The sequence below is a fragment of the Furipterus horrens genome, unplaced genomic scaffold (genome assembly GCF_987537825.1).
Source record: "Furipterus horrens unplaced genomic scaffold, mFurHor1.1.pri manual_scaffold_8, whole genome shotgun sequence".
NCBI lineage: Eukaryota > Metazoa > Chordata > Mammalia > Chiroptera > Furipteridae > Furipterus > Furipterus horrens.
The window spans coordinates 23,543,450-23,559,933 of record NW_028327178.1 but is presented as its reverse complement, the minus strand read 5'-3'; the positions used below and the strand labels follow the sequence as shown (position 1 = coordinate 23,559,933).

General features: G+C 39.4%; 1 long non-coding RNA gene across 1 annotated transcript; it reads left to right on the top strand.

Moving 5' to 3' along the window:
* The first annotated feature begins 13,451 nt into the window (after positions 1-13,451).
* On the top strand, positions 13,452-16,088 carry LOC150002633 (uncharacterized). The gene is made up of 3 exons (XR_016512628.1): positions 13,452-13,660; positions 14,974-15,069; positions 15,731-16,088. It is a non-coding gene; the product is annotated as an uncharacterized LOC150002633 (long non-coding RNA).
* Positions 16,089-16,484: the final 396 nt, after the last annotated feature.

The window sequence follows — 16,484 nt, the reverse complement described above, 5'->3', positions numbered from 1 at the left end:
AATCCTTAATTTTCTTCAAAAACAATTTTCTGAGCTTGAAATTATTTCTTTAATCATGTTCATGTTCTCAACATTTTCCCTGGGAAGACAACGTGATTTTCTTAAATAGCAATTTTGTGTTCTTTGCGAATAGACTACCTGGCAGCTGGCTGACATTTGAGGTATTATTTTAATTCCTGACTCCTGACCCTTCACTATATCATCTTGTTATCAAAATTCAGCCAAAGCCAGAAGCATAATCCAAATATAAGGTATGATTTGTTAATTAAGATATTTTAATCAATCAACCAGTACTTCAACAGATTATTTGTGTGAATGACTGTCCTAGGATATTCTTGGAGATTGGTCATAAAAAGAATAAGAAGAATTTCTATCCAAGAGGTGCTAACAATCAAATTGAGCAAGGCCAATATACATGAAACAATTAGTTAATAGTACAAGATGGTATATGAAAGCATCCTTAATGGGGTGGTACAAACACTAAGAGCTTTGGGAGTTCAGAGAAGAAGAAAATCAATAAAGCACTGAGTATTCCAGGAAGGCTTTAGCTTGAGGGAGCATGCAGTTTATATTCTGGAGCGGAAGGTTTTAAGGCTGTGTTTATCCTGAGGCATTGGCAGTGTCTCTCCAAATATATGCTACTCGCAGGATGGAAGAGGCAATAACACACAACAGTGTCTACTATCCATCCATTTCCTATAATACACAATGGTCACACTGTTGAAACTTGGCAAGTTTCACAGCTGGCATCCATGTGAGCTAATGCACCACAATCACAGAAAAATTACTAGATGAGAAATCAGAAGACCTCTCTCTTTTCTGTGTCCTGCAATGCACATAATAAAAACAAATGGTAGTGACCTTCCTTTGCAGGACTCCATTATAAGGTTTTAATACAAATCACATTGCACTGAAATCCTGGCAGGTTATTCATTAGAACACCTCTACAGTGTGGTTAGAGGCCTTACTAGCTAAAACAAGCAATAGGAATTAGCCAATCATTTTATAATTGAGCTGACCATGAATCTTTTTCTAGATGTAGGTAAAATTTCTAGAGACAGTCTCTTTGTTACACAATAGACTACCACATAGAGACTTCCGGTCAAGACGGTGGTGTAGGTACACAAAGCTGGCACTTTCACATAAACACATCAAAATTACAACTAAACCGTAGAACAGCTACTGTTCAGGACTGCCAGAAATTGAGCTGAATGGAAGTCCTACAACTACAGAATTAAAGAAGAAACCACCTCAAGACTGGTAGGAGAGGCAGAGACACAGAACAAGCTGTTCCCACACCCATAATATGGTGGATAAAAAAGCAGGAGGGATATCTAAGGAGGGAATAGTCTCAGTCCCCAACCCAGGCCCCCAGCCCAGGTTTCCGGTGCAAGGAAGAGAAGTCACCGTAACTTCTGGCTATAAAATCCAGCGAGAATTGAGGCTCTGGAAGACAGAAACTGCTGCACTCCCTGGCAGTTTCTCTTAAAAAGCTCACACACAGACTTACTCAGACTCACTCCCTCTGAGTCCCAGCATGAGGGCAGCAGATTGAAAGGCATCAGAGACAAATGGGAAGGAATTGAATTGTATGACACCAGAGCAGAGCTGAGGGGTAGCAGTCTCCCAGACAGAAGTGCTGGCAGAGGCCACAGTTCCTTTCCTGAGCCCTCCACTCACAAAGCCACAGAGCTGACATGTGGGCACCATATCTGAGATTCCATCAACCTGACTCACACTGTTTTCCCCACCCTGGTGATTCCCTGAGGTTCCACCACAAGCAACTTTTGGGCCTACCCAAGCTATTTCCAGTGGCTTTTCTATACAAATGGTTTGTCTTGTATCATGATTCATATTATTTTAAATTATCTCAGATAAGCAGCATCTGACTTTGGTGAGCCCCATACCTCTCATTAAGTTGCACTGGGCCTTGCACAAGCAGCAGCAAGACTTGGTCTGCAGCTTGGCCTCACCTGGGCACCTACAAGGCCAGTACAAGTAGCAGCCATCTGCAGATTGTTATATAGCTTGTGTGTGACACTGGAGAGAACACAAGTAGTGGCTGACCTTGGGTGTGCCAATAGCAACAATGCTCAACTACAACAGGAGGATGTACACAGACCACATAGTGGGCACACCTCCAGTACCCAGCATGGGTAATAGGAAAGACTGTACCACTGAACCCTACAGGACACTTACTACATTAGGCCACTCTACCAAGCCTGGGAGACATAGCAGCTCTAACTAATGCATGGAAGCAAACACAGGGAGGCTGACAAAATTGGGAGACAAAGAAACATGGTCAAAATGAAAGAACAGAACAAAACTCCAGAAAAAAATAATTAAAATTAAGACAAGCAAGCTAATAGATGCAGAGTTCAAAACAGTGGTTATAAGGATGCCCAGTGAACTTAGTGAAAATTTCAACAGCACAAAAAAGGGCAGGAAAACCACAAAAGAGAAGCAGTCAGAAATGAGGAATACACTAATTAAAATAAAGAACAATTTACAGGGAATCAACAGTAGAGTGGATGAAGTCATGAATCAAATCATCAAAATCATCAATTTGGAATATTAGAAAGCAAAAAAAAAAAAAAACAAAACACAATTATAACAGCAAGAAGAAAAAGGAATCAAAAAAAATAATAATAATAAAGAAAGAAAGATAGTGTAAGGAGCCTCTGAGACAACTTCAAGTGTATCAACATTTGTGCCATGGGCTTGCTGTAAGGAAAAGAGAGAGAGCGAGAAATTAGAAAACTATTTGAAAAAATAATGAAAGAAAACTTCCTTAACTTGGTGAAGAAAATAGACATGCAAGTCCAGGAAGTGCAGAGAGTCCCAACCAAGATGAACCCAAAGAGGTCCACTCCAAGACACATCATAATTAAAATGCCAAATGTTAAAGGCAAAGAGAGAATCATAAAAGCATCAAGGGAAAAGTAGTTAGTTATCTGCAAGAGAGCTTCCATAAGGCTGCCGACTGATTTCTCAAAAGAAACTGCAGGCTAGAAGGGATTAGCAAGAAATAGTGAAAGTAATGAAAGTCAAGGACCTATAACCAAGATTACTCTACCCAACAAAACTATCATTTAGGACAGATAGGGAGCTTTCTAAATAAAAAAAAAGGTAAAGGGATACATCACCACAAAACCAGCATCATATAAAATGTGAAAGGGTCTTCTTTAAAAAGAAGAAGAAGATAAAAAATATGAACAATAAAATGGCAACAAATACATATCTATCAAAAATGGAATGTAATAAATAAGCATAACAGAAACAGAGTCATAGATACAGAGAACATTTTGGTGGTTGCTAGATGAGACAGGGGTTGGGAGATGTGTGAAAAAATTGAGGGAATTAAGAAGTACACAATGGTCATTAGAGAATATCACAGGGAGGTAAAGTATAGAATAGGAAATAGAGTAGTCAAAGAACACATATGTATGACCCATGGACTTTGACAATGGTGTGGGGATTGCCTGAGGGAGTGAGGGCAGCTGGGTGAAGGTGGCCAAAGAGGGGAGGATTGGAACAAAATAATAGCATAATCAATAAAATATAATAAAAATAATAATAACTATACTTATAAACACAATATGTCTTGCCAACATTTATAATTTCTGAAACAGTTATTAGGTAGATATTTCACAAATATTTATTTATAATGTTGATAATACAGATAGATTAATCCAGATTGGAATTAAATAGCAACTACTATAAAACTTGGATTGAAGAGATTTATTGAATTTCTGACCAATGAAACATAAAACTAAAATTTTTTCTCTCTTTCAGTTCTTCTTGGAAAGTATTGACCCTCTTTACAAACATCTATATTTGAGCAACTATTGTATGCACTCTGCTAGGTCTTGCATTATTCTTTGATGATGAAATCATTGGTTCATTCTGTGCATCATAGACACCATTTGTCATTGTCAACTTAAAAGTAGGTGGTAATAAGGAATAGGTAACATATGAAATGAACATGTGATGGGAGTTTAAGGCAAGGAAGATTGAGATGGCTGTGCAGTGTCTTCACCAGGTGAGGCAGAATCTATGAACAGTATTCTCACTGCAAAGAGGGAACAGGGGGACACACCTGCTGTCACAGTCAGGGAAGCCTAGGTCAGAGGCCATGTACTGCTCTCCTAGAAATGCACCAAGTCGGGTGGCTATTGCAGTAGAAGAGGATATTGTCACAGCAGAGAGTGTGGGCATCAGCCAACTAATATATTCTTATCTCAGGCATGTATGACATTTCTTTTTAAAATATGATGTAGAAAATAGTCTGAACGAGTCTGACCAAAACCTACAATTACAAATTGTATTTAACAAAACAAAATGATATCCCTGATGCCATTTATTTCTTTGTAACTTGCCCCTTTTCATCCTAAAATTGAACTCTTAGGGAGAAAAAAATTAATTGAGGTTTCTTTCTACAGAACCAGGATTATGATTACTGTTGACTTTAAGTTGTTAGTGAGTGTTTCAGTGAAGAGACAGGAAAACATCAGGCTTCTCTTTAAAACTATCTGTGGTCCTGTTGAGCATAAAGTGGTCTTACCTAGATGAAGGCCAGGAGAGATTGCTACTGAAACATACTTCCTCCACACCCCTCAGAAAAACCTACTTAAGTCCTGTTTCCCCTAAATGTTGTTACCTGGAATCATGGAACCTGAGGTCAGAGAATAAAGCTCCCTGAAACAGATATTTTTTTTCTTGCTTGTTCAATTGTTTTAAATTACTACATATGAAGAGAGACATTTTAATCAAATCTTAAGAGAATTTGGGGGTGGGGAAATGAATGCTGAAATATAAAAATGTGGACTTCCTTTGTGGATTGTCATAAACCATATTAAAATTATAGTTATAAAGAGGAAGGTGATTGCTATCACTGTTAGCTATACTTTGATTTCAAATAGTGTTGTTGTTTTTTTACCATGTTGCCCATGCATTTCTTTATACATATGATCTCACATGAACATATGTGTATATTACATATTTGTGTACGTACATATATACATGGTATGATTTAGATGGTTATATACAAAATAATATATGCATATATACACAGATATACAAGGTCTGTCCAGAAAAAGTACAGCCATTGTTAATATAACAAGAATGGTTTGCATGACATCGATTTAACCTGTCAGCCAAGGAGAGTGGACTGGAATGTGTATGCTTAAACAATGACGACTTCACTTTACTAGTCAACGGGGGCAGTAGATATCCTTGAGTGAGCATGTGTACTGTGTGGCCATCATATTCAAAATGACTGAGCAAGTAGAGCAATGAATCGGCATCAAATTTTGAGTTAAGCCTGAACATTCCTCCACAGAAACTATTCGGATGATTCAAGAGGCTATGGGTAACTGGCGATTGAAAGCTTCATTAGGACAATGTGCCTGCTCATGCACCATGTCTCATGCAGAGCTTTTTTGATGAAACATCAAATCACCAGGTGACTCAGCCCCACCTAGCCCATATTTGGTGCTCTGCAACGAGATTCAGAAACATACAACGGAGCAGCTGATGGCGATTGGGAGAACTGTGTGAGGTCCCAAGGCACCTACTTTGAAGGGGACGGAGGTGTCACTGTTCTATGTACAATGTTTTTTGTATCTTGTATCTTCTTCAATAAATGTCTCTATTTCCCACATTACATGGATGGATACCTTCTGGACAGGCCTCACACAGTTCTTCTCCCAATTGTCATCAGCTACCCTGTTGTATTACCTGACTCTCACCCATAGTCTGAAATCTCTTCCCTTTCAAAGGTGATTTTAGTTTTGGGAAAAGCCAGAAGTCGCAGGGCACCAGATCTATGCTGTAGAGGGCTGAGTCACCTTGGTGATTTGCTGTTTTGCTAAAAAACTCTGCATGAGACGTGATGCATGAGTGGGTGCATTGGTGTGGTGAGGCTGCCAACCACCAGGTGTCCATACTTGCAGGCTTCTGAGTCATCTGAAGTTTCCATGGAGATTGTCCAAGCTTAGTGCAAAATTTGATGCAGATTTGTTGCTCTGCTTAGTCATTTTGAATGTGACAGCCACACAGTATACATGTTCACTCAACAGTATCTACTACCCTACTGACTAGTACAGTGAAGTCATCATTGTTTAAGCATGCGCATTTCAGTTCACCCTTCTTGGCTGCCAAGTTACATCAATGTCATACAAACTGTTCTCATTATATTAACAATGACTGGACTTCTCCTTGACAGACCTCATATATGCTAAAATAGTTAAATATGAAATAATACAATATCAAGTTCACCAATGATAATAGAGGTTATCTATTTTGTCACCCATTTTAAAGATAACCAATGAAACCAATCCAGAACATTTGACTTCTGCAAGTCACCAGGTCTCTGGATTTGTAGTCATATACATTATCTAATATATACTCTTTTTTATCAGAGAAGGAAAACTCTGATTCCAAAAAACCTCCGCTGCCTTGCGGCATACCTCTTCAGGGGAAAGGCTAAGGGAGTAAACCCCGACAGAAAATCCGGAGCCGGAGTCCCTAAGGCGGTTTGACGTTGTAGTCAACACCGGCAACTCCTGCGGCGCACCTGAAGCCAAGCTGTATTGACTCCGTCTTTCCCTTGGACCCTTCAGCTGCGAAGAGAGGGGGCGGTCTGCTGCATGGGCAACAGCAGACCCTCCATATCACCCTGCCCAGGCTCTGTAGCTTCAGCTCCACTGGAGAGGACACTCCAGCTTCATCGCAAGATGTTGATTCAACACGGGAGGAGACAGATACCGTGTCACTCCCGAGTCGGACTGCACAACCATTCTCGGCGGTGCAGATAGACTCTTAAGAAGCTACACCATCGTCTCTCGAGACGGACGGCTGCCGACGACGACGACGACGACTCTTTTTTATTCTGAATTATGGCAACATGCTATTTCTTCCCCTAACTCTTAAGGGATTTTTATAAAATTCACATGTATAATTATGTTGTTAGTTTTTTGGATCAAGTAAATATAACTACTCCACTCCTCTTCACCTTTCCACACTTTCTTCTGTCAATAGTTATTTTGGACAATGTTCTGATAGTGGTCTTAAGCAATGGATAGTGGCTACCTGAGAATATGTCTACTTTTCCTTTAAATAAGCTTAGTACAGTACATTTCCTCTTCACATTTGTTCCCCCCGGAAGGGCAGACCGCTACCCCAATAATGTTGTCATCGCTCAGCTCTTCTAGCAAGTCTTATTGTTGAAGCCACTTCAGAATCCACCCAAGAAAAACAGAATACAATTGGTTCTTCACTGTTTTTCCTTTTTCTACTGTTTTATAATCACATCTCAACTTTAATCAAGCCTTGTGTAATGTTCGGATCTACTAACTTTCATTAATATGAATTTATTCCTTAAATATCTCAAATTATCTCCCTATATAAGGAAGCAAATCTCAGTTTTATGATACCATTTCTCATCATAACTGTGAACAGATTATTAACCTTTATTTTCAAAAATGTGTTTCAATGCTTCTAAAAATAATTAAGATCATTGAACTTGGATATGTGTTTCTTTGGTGCCAGTTTATGGCTAATAAATATATACTGAAAGTTGCTGGTTTACAGAAAGGTACCAACCCAAAGTTTTCATAAATTCTTTGGATGGAACATAAATTTGTTAGATTATTATTTAAAAATTGTTTTATTAGGTTTGCTTTTTTCCTGAGTTATTTTTGTAGAGTTCCCTTGCAAAAATTAAAAAAAAAAAAAAAATTAAAAGTATGTAGACCCAGCAGAGAAACTGAGAGCTTATTTAATTTTTGTTCAGCTGAGCTAAATCTCCTTAATGGATACAAAATGTGTAAGTTATTTTTTGCATTGCCATACTCCTAGGCTGTCAGGCTACACATATTGGGATTGAAACAACAGAGTGTTGGCCCCTGTGTTTCCTGAAATAAAGATCTATGAGAAAGATCTTCTGAATGCATTATGTTGGGTGGGAACAAATTTATTAAATTATCTTGAAATATTTATAGGAACCACAATAGGAATGTATTCATGCATGAGTCAGGAACCCAGAATTAACTCTGAAGAGAATAGATAAATGCAATTAGAAAGTAGTTGTTCAAAGTGAAGGAAAGAGAGAGTTAGAAGAAAAATTTGAGGGCAAGCATTTAAATAGAAAATCCTGGTCCTGCAAAGGGTCATCTCTGTGCACTGCCAGACTACAAGACTAGAGAAATACCCGAGTTTCACAATAACAAACCCAGCTTGGTCACGTGTCCCATTCATACTGATGTCCATCGGGAAGCAACGCACCTGACCAGCTGTCCTGCCACCATGATGCGAGTCATCTCTACCGACCTCACTGCATGATGTTTTGGGTGCTCATTTGAACCACCTCGCAGGGGTGAGGAGAGCGAGACTGAGAGAGCGTCATCAACGGTATTGTGCTACCTTGTCTGCTTCTTTGTCTGGCCTTTAGACTAACATTTATTAGTCAGGAGACCTCAGCCAGAGGCTCAGCTGCTGCAGTGTGCTGTCCGCAAACATAAACACAGTGCATCTAGCTGCCTGATAGGGGATTCTGCTAATTGGAGAAGTCTGCTCTGGTCCCCTGTCACTAGTTGGCAGACAGAACAGTCTGGGCCAATGCTGATTTCCAGAGTCAGGCAGTCAGGCATTCATTTATCTCCGTGATAACAGGGTATGTGTAGAAAAAGGAAGCAAAAAAAAAAAAAAAAAAGGCAGAGGGCAGCTGCAGTTGAGGTGGGGATGATACTAAGGCCCCAGCATAAAGGACATGCTGCGTGGAGGGGCTTGGCAGTTTACGTCTCTCTTCAAAGTTTAATTACTCACTAATTATAAACAACTCTCTTTTATTATGGATCTATTTGGCCCATGCTGCAATTTTTTTAAGAAGCATGTTCTCATCTCAACCAAGTTTTAAATGCTAACGTATCAATGTCAGAAACCGCAGTCAAGCACAACCTGTCCCCAAATTCCAGCCCCTTGAAACACGATGGCTCATTAATAACTTAAAAAGGATGATGACACTGATGCTATTTATAGGGCCCTGCCAGGCAGGTCTGCCAGCCTTAAAGAAATTAACATGGAGAAATTGTCAACTGGAAAACATTAGTGTTTATCAACAGATCAATCAAACTTCAAGAACTGTAAACTGTGCTTTTAGCTAAGTGAAACGTATCGACAATGACAGCCACGTAACCACCTTGCTGGGTAGCCCCACATCTCCATGTCAGCCCCAAACCATGCAGACTGGCCCCTCGACACTGCAACCATGATCCCACTGCTGCCTTCATGGACCAGTCAGCCTGCCTCTGCCCCACAGCCAGGGCAAACTGGAGTGAGTGGGTGTTGATCTCAGTTGTGTGTTAATTAGCTTTCACTGCCAGTTTGTAGAGTGTCAAGCAGGCTAAATTAAATATCAAGATTAGTGGCTCCGGGAGCCAAATTCTCGATTTATGCATACTTTCTGAAAGAAAGACTCTATGATTTAAGGAATTTTTCTTGGTTCTCTCATCCTTTTCCAGCAGAGCTTGACTCTCATTGTTGTATATTTAGAGATGGTTCTATTTTCATTTCTGGGCTACATCGGCAATGATGACATGGCTTCGGAACCTGAACAAAGCAGAAGAGCTCTGATAGGCTGCTGGTGATGTCATCCTGTGCCTCTAATGCCCAGGAAAAGCACCAGGGACTGACTGTTTTCCTGACTTTTCTTTCCTTTCTTTCCTTCTCTTTCTTCCTTTTTTCCCCTTAAGTATAAAAGCCCATTTTCACATTAACAGTGTGTTTGGAGTTTCATATCCTAGCAACGTTATCACTAAAGGTAGCTGGTGACCGCCCCACACAGACCGGCAAAGCTTTGGCTTGATGCACACTTTCAGCTCTCACAGAGAGGATTTTGTGCTGCATCACACTGAATATTGCTGCTCTGTAATTTCTTGCCATTATAGAGACCCTTTCATATGCTCCCTTTCTGTAACTCGGATGATCAGCACCTGTCAAACCCCACTGCTCACACAAATCCTAACCAGAGGAGCCTAACAGTGGTAGGAGGGCTTGAAAACATAAACGAGAGAGAGAAAGAGACAGACAGAGAGAGAGAGACAGAGACAGAGACACTCTGGCCAGGGCACCTAACTTCAGAATTACCATAGCCCCACAGAATTCTTACGTTTCGTAAAGCCTCACCACCTGCCCCCTTTTGTTCCTTTTGTGCCTACATTCCTGAAACTGCAGGATAGTTGGAATGGTATTTCTACTGAAGTCAGGAGAGAAGATTTGGGGACACCCGCAGTTGGATCAAGGAGCCCTCTTGGTCTGTATTTAGAGGAGTTTATTTCTTTGCCCTGTGTTTTTTAAAGAGGGGATTATGTTTTTGTGTTCACTATGTAATAAAGTCTGTGTTCTTTTCAAACAAAACGGCAAAACACCAATCTTGCAGTTTTACTCTCGACATCCTAGGGAACACCCTCTCCAGGTCCCCTGTCCTCATGCATTAAGTGAGACAAGGAGACACCTCACCCAGGAGAGTGTGAGCATTCCCCGCACTGCTGTGTCTAGACACACAAAACGTAAGAGGAGCAAAGCTAAAATCTGTTCCTGCCCATTAGATCCATGCTTTGTAACACAAATAAGTAAAGGTAACCAGGAAAGATAAACAAACTGGGAGAAAGGAGAGTTGACAACTGCTACACAATCCCCATGGCAGGCCAAGGAATCACAGCACATTCTCACCTCCAATCATTTCCCTTCCTGTGTCACCACCCCTGGTTTTCACCCAGCAAGGAAATCTACAGTGCTAGAATTATAGGGGTGGTGGAAGGATACCAAAGTCAAATTTAAAAACCAAATCCAAAAAAGAAAAATATGATCTCTTTCTACCTGATGCAAAGTTCAAAGAGTTTGAGGCAAAGTGCTTTTTCTATAGGATTTTTACGCAGGAAATTTATCAGGACCAAGAGGTGCATTAAAAAAAGGCATGGGGAAAAAAAAAAAGGCATGGGGGGCTGGCTGGGGTGGTTCAGTACATTGAGTGTTAGGCTGCGAACCAAAAGGTTGCCGGTTCAATTCCCAGTCAGGACACATGCCTGGGATGCAGGCCGGGTCCCTGGCTATGGGCATGTAAGAGGCAACTGATCAATGTCTCTCTCACACATCTATGTTTCTCTCCCTCCCTTTCTTCCTCCTATCCCCTCTCTAAAAATAAATAATATCTTTTAAAAAGGGGGAGGGGGCTTACAGTTGTAAATGAATGTTTGCAAAATACTGTAATGAATTTTATGAAAATTACAAAATAAATATTAGTCATGGACTTTTGGCATCAAGATCTTCAATGCAATTTTAATATCAAAATGTAAATTTGTGAAAAGTATGTGAAAATAATAGTTCAGAATGTAAATATGAGTTCAAGATAATAGTAGGGGACATGTCAAGAGACAGTGTGTGACTGAATGTGCATTGAACTATATATATAATTATTCTATAGAAATTCAAAAGAGAAAGATTTTGACTCTAAATAAAATGGCCAGGGGAAAAGTGTGATTAAAGGAGAAGAGCTGTCCTCTGGGCTACAGTGAACAGGTCAGATATGGGTACACAATAGCAAGAGGAGGCAGGTGTCCAAGACGGGAGCAATCATGCGAGTGAAAGCAGAGGGGAGGTGCAGTTGTCTTCAGGACGCTGAGGAAGAGCATGATCTGTGCAAAGGCATGGTGGAAAATAAGATTGGAAAGCTCTGAGGGTTCCAATTAGGGAGCCGGACCAAGAATGTCAATCTATGGAATGTCAACCCACTTAACATGGAAAATAGCAGGCAGGCATTTACCCTTAAACTCACTGGTATCTGTGGATTTGAAACGTTCTGAATGAGCAGGGCACATACTGGTCCCTTGCTCTCTTCTTCCTCTCATATTTTTGACGCTATACATTGTTTCTCACCTCCTTCCAGAGAGCAAGGCCTGGCCCAGATTTAAGTAAAGACTCACCAATTAGTCATACTTTAACATTTTGATTTTCAATGTATTCTGCTTTCACAGATTGATATAATGTGTTCAGAATAAAAGATACTGTCTTGTATCTGTTTATTTCAGTGTCCCATAGTGTTTTGATGTTATTTTATAATGTGAAAAGGCTCACTCAATGTATTAGCTATTTAATGGGTGTATAATGTTGAAATTCAGACTAAAATATTTTTAATTGACTTGATTAGGAACTTCAACATCATAATTTCTTTCTATCTTTATTCTGTGTTTTTTCCTAGTTAAATTTTACTTAATATAAGTAAGTTCCTAATATAAGCTCGTATTTTCCATTAGAGGAAAATAGAAAGCCACATATTATAGGTTTTGCAAAAAATCTACAGTACAACCCAGACAATGATGGAAACATTAGTGTCCAGAGTGGTATAACGCAAATCACAAAGTATAACAGCCCCCAACCTTTATTTTCTTTTGAACTTTTATGATTCATTCTGAAGGCTTCATGGTTTGGAACAATTCTAGGTTTTATTCCTTGTTGCATTTTATTTCATTTTGGATTTTTCTAGCTCTGATAATTTCTTGCTGTCAGTGAGGCATTTAAAAATGTTAGGCTATATAAGTGAGTAAGACCATCCCACTAAGAGGCAGCTACAGAAAACTGTAGGCACAGTCTTAGTCTCAAAAGAGCTGTTGTCAGACATATATACAGGATTTCTGTGCAGGATATTTAGCAGGACCAGAAAGTACATTTAAGAAAAAAAAGGGGGGTGGTGGCCCTGGTTGGTGTGGCTCAGTGGCTTGAACACTGGCTTGCGAATCAAAAGGTCAGTGGTTCAATTCCTGGTCAGGGCACATACCTAGGAATATATATATATATATAAATGATTGTTTCTGTTACATTATACAGGTGGTTTTGAATCAATAACTTCATTGTAGAATTAACTAAATATAATATTTGCACTGACACATTAAACGTTTTCAGGCAGAAATTTGCAATGCATTAAGAATAACTGCCATGATCTTGGGGACAGATAATATCTTCAAGTGACATTTGCTTTCCCCATATCACAAGCAGATAGTTCAGACTTGACAAAGAGAGAACAGTTTATATGTTAAAGTACCTACAAATCACAAAAGCCACTTTGTTCTTTACATAAAGCTACGTGTGAGACTGGAAGAGAGGCCTTTTTAGTTTATTAAGAAAATTTACCCTTTATAAGCCCACCTTCAAAAGTAGCCATTTCACTGGTAATGAAAGATTTACCCAACCTTCTTTCCTTTTAAAACCACTTCCTTCAATGCTTATGTATTGAGGATCTAATATGTACCAGGCACTGTTAGACACTGTATGAATACTTGGTGGAAAAAAAAAAGACTGTCTTTGTTCTCCTGCATTGTGTTATGAGAGCAAACAACATAGGACAATGATAGAGAGAAAATTAAGGAGTGAGATAGTGATGTTCCTTGATCAAAGGTAGTGAGGCATTGACATGAAGCTTACACATGAAAGTTGAGAGGAAGCCAGTCCAGGGAAGACCAAAGAGGAATAGTATCATCAGAAACCCTGAGTTAGAAAAGAATTTAGCAAGTGTGTTCAGAGGAAGTCCCAGGAGTTGTAGCAGAGTGAACCTGAAGCAGAGGCATGGGATGGAGTTGGAAAGGAAGCAAGGACCTTGTGGACCAAGGTATGTAGGTAAAATATAAATCAAACTGAAAGGGAAACTGCCTAACAATTATAAGCAGGGATGCAAAATGATCAGACAACTATCTAAAATGATGACTGATTGTTATACAATGAATGGATTGCAAAAGCTAAGAATGTGAACAGGGAGAATGGTTAGGAAACTTGCAAGAGTCTGGGTGAAAGCCGGTGGTGGTGAAACATATTTATTTATTATATTAATTTGAAACACATGTATGCAGACACACGTGAGGACATGAAGATGTATAGAGCTGGGTGATGAGAAAGAGAAATCAAACTGAGTTGACAGCTGAATAATGGTAGCCTTTCTGGATAAGTTTGGGGAAAAAATGTATGGGGAAAAGAAAAATTGAGAATGTCATTTGGCTCCTCTTAATTTTGAGATGTCTGTAAGCCATCCACGTTACAGCATCAGGTAAGCATTTTTAGATACTGGTATAAAACTAGGTTTGGTGGAGAGTGGAAAGTTGTAAGAAAGTGTGATAGGAGAAAGATTATGAGCTAAGGGTAGTAAACTGAAGGCAATGTAGCAAGCCTTATTTTTCCAGATTCCTCTGGGCATTCCTCCACCTTCTGATATAATGACCTTCCTTTCCTCCAGGTATAAGAAGGGCACCTTTTACCTGAGGATCTCATGACCTACTTCAGGGGAGATGGAAGAGGTCAGAGGGTTTTTTTGCACCTGCCATTTATCAAATTCCTTCAAGTTAAAATATTCAGTGTGCCAAGGTGCCATATTTTGGGGTAGCATGTCCTGAGCCTTGCCAACATCATTTAATGGTATGGAGTCACCTAGGGAGAATTGTAGAAGAGAAGCACCCAGGAAGGATACTGATGGAATTCTAATTTCTAGATGCTGGAGAAAAAAGCAGGAACAGAAAGAAGCTAAGCAAAAGTGGCCAGAAAGTTGAAAAGAAATTGGGAGTGTGTAGTATCATAAATGTAAAAAAAAAGATATTTTTTTTTAAAAAAGAAAGCAGTCAATTTGGAAGAATGGTCTCTCCAGTAACATAAGGTTGAAAAGTTACAATGGATGCAGGCCACCCCTGATGTATAGGTGGGTGCATAAGCCAGTCTGCAGTGACTTGAGACCCATAGGTGATATTATGTGTTGGCATCATCTTAGCTTTAAAGTCAAACTAAAAATATCCCCAAATATATGCAATTACTTTGCCTGCAGTTATAAAATGTCCCATACAATTGGTCCATTGGTTAATTTTGTGACAAAAATTCAAGCTGGTTGTTTAACTGAACTTCTCTGTCATTTCTACTTGTTCATTTCTTTGTGTGTCTAAGTATACACTCAAACCCAGAAAGGGGCAGATGTACTCAACAAACAAACAAACAGAAGCCATTCACTGAAAAGGAACAAAACATCCTGTTACTGAAAGGGTAAGAAGGATTTATATTTATTTATTTTATTTTTTTGTTATTCAGCTTTTTGTACTTTGTTGCTTAGATGTAGCAGATAATTGTGAAAGTCTCCACAAGAATCACCCCTTGGAGTCTCAGCGTAAAGATGACTGTACTAAAATGTGCAAAATTTAAACTCCCAATAAATTGTCATCCCCTGACATCATCAGGCTTAAAACACCCAAATGACTAGAGATTGACCTTTGTCTGTTGAACCTTTCGCTGTGTCAGTGAATCTCCTACTTCAACAAAAATAGGCAGGATTTTGAAAGTCGAAATATAGACAGGCCATGTACATTTGAAACATAAAAGCAATTAAATGTTTCCAACATATAACACATCACCCCCTAAGACAAGCCATGCAGCTTCTAATAAAAAATTTTGCCAATATGCAAGCTATGAAAGCAATGCACATTGTCTGCATAAAAGCCTCCTTTTGACGAGAAAATGACTATTAACAAGAACATGTTCATTTCTGGCGTCAGGCTTGAAGAGACACAGGTCATAAATCTCTTTGATCTTCTCGCAAAAGCTAAAATCAAGCAAAGAAGCAAGTTTATTCGTTTAAAAAAAAATGCTTTTGATTGAAATGATTCCATTTAGTTACAAGTAATTATCATGTTTTTCTTTCCTTTCCTAGGTTTGGTTTCCTTTCCATTCTCAGCTACGGTCATCACAGTTAAATCTTGGCTACATTTTTGGCTAGAGATTACTTTAGGGTTTCTTATGTGATGGGGGTCAGGAAAAACTTCCAAGCAAAATTGGGGGGGGGGTGCTGAGACAAACAACAATAAGAATTCATAAATTTTGAACAAAAAAAATATCTCTCGTGGTTCAGTCCATAAGCCTCCACAACCTGCTTTAGATGTGCCAACACTGCCCTCTCTTGCTTATTCACAGTCTACGTTGGAACCGTTCAGTGCACAGACTTACAAATACAGCCTTGCTTCCTTCCCACTGTTCCCTGCAAGTCACCGTAAATCAGAATGCAGACTTCTTATAAGGTTCTTTTCCAATTGAATGTATTCACTTTTTTTTTTTTTTTTATTAAATGTATTTCCTTCCGTATTTCTGTTCCTTGCCTCCCTGGGTACCTGTTCATATCGTAATACAAAGCACCTCGAAGGAGCAAGCCTCTCACTAGCGAGTCCCTTTGGAGATGTAATGCAAGCAGTCCTGGCAGGAGAATCGGCATCGCTCCTTCCTGTAAGGAGGCCTAATTCAATTTCCAATACCCTCAGAGAATGCATTTACGAATTGCCATCCTGGATGCAAGGTGAAATCGGGAGTCTTTTATTGATTATCTCAACCAAACTTCCTCATTATCTGGGCCTGAGTTTTTTAGATGCCAGAGATTCATTGTGCAAAGTCAGAGCAATGTCTGCATGACTTTT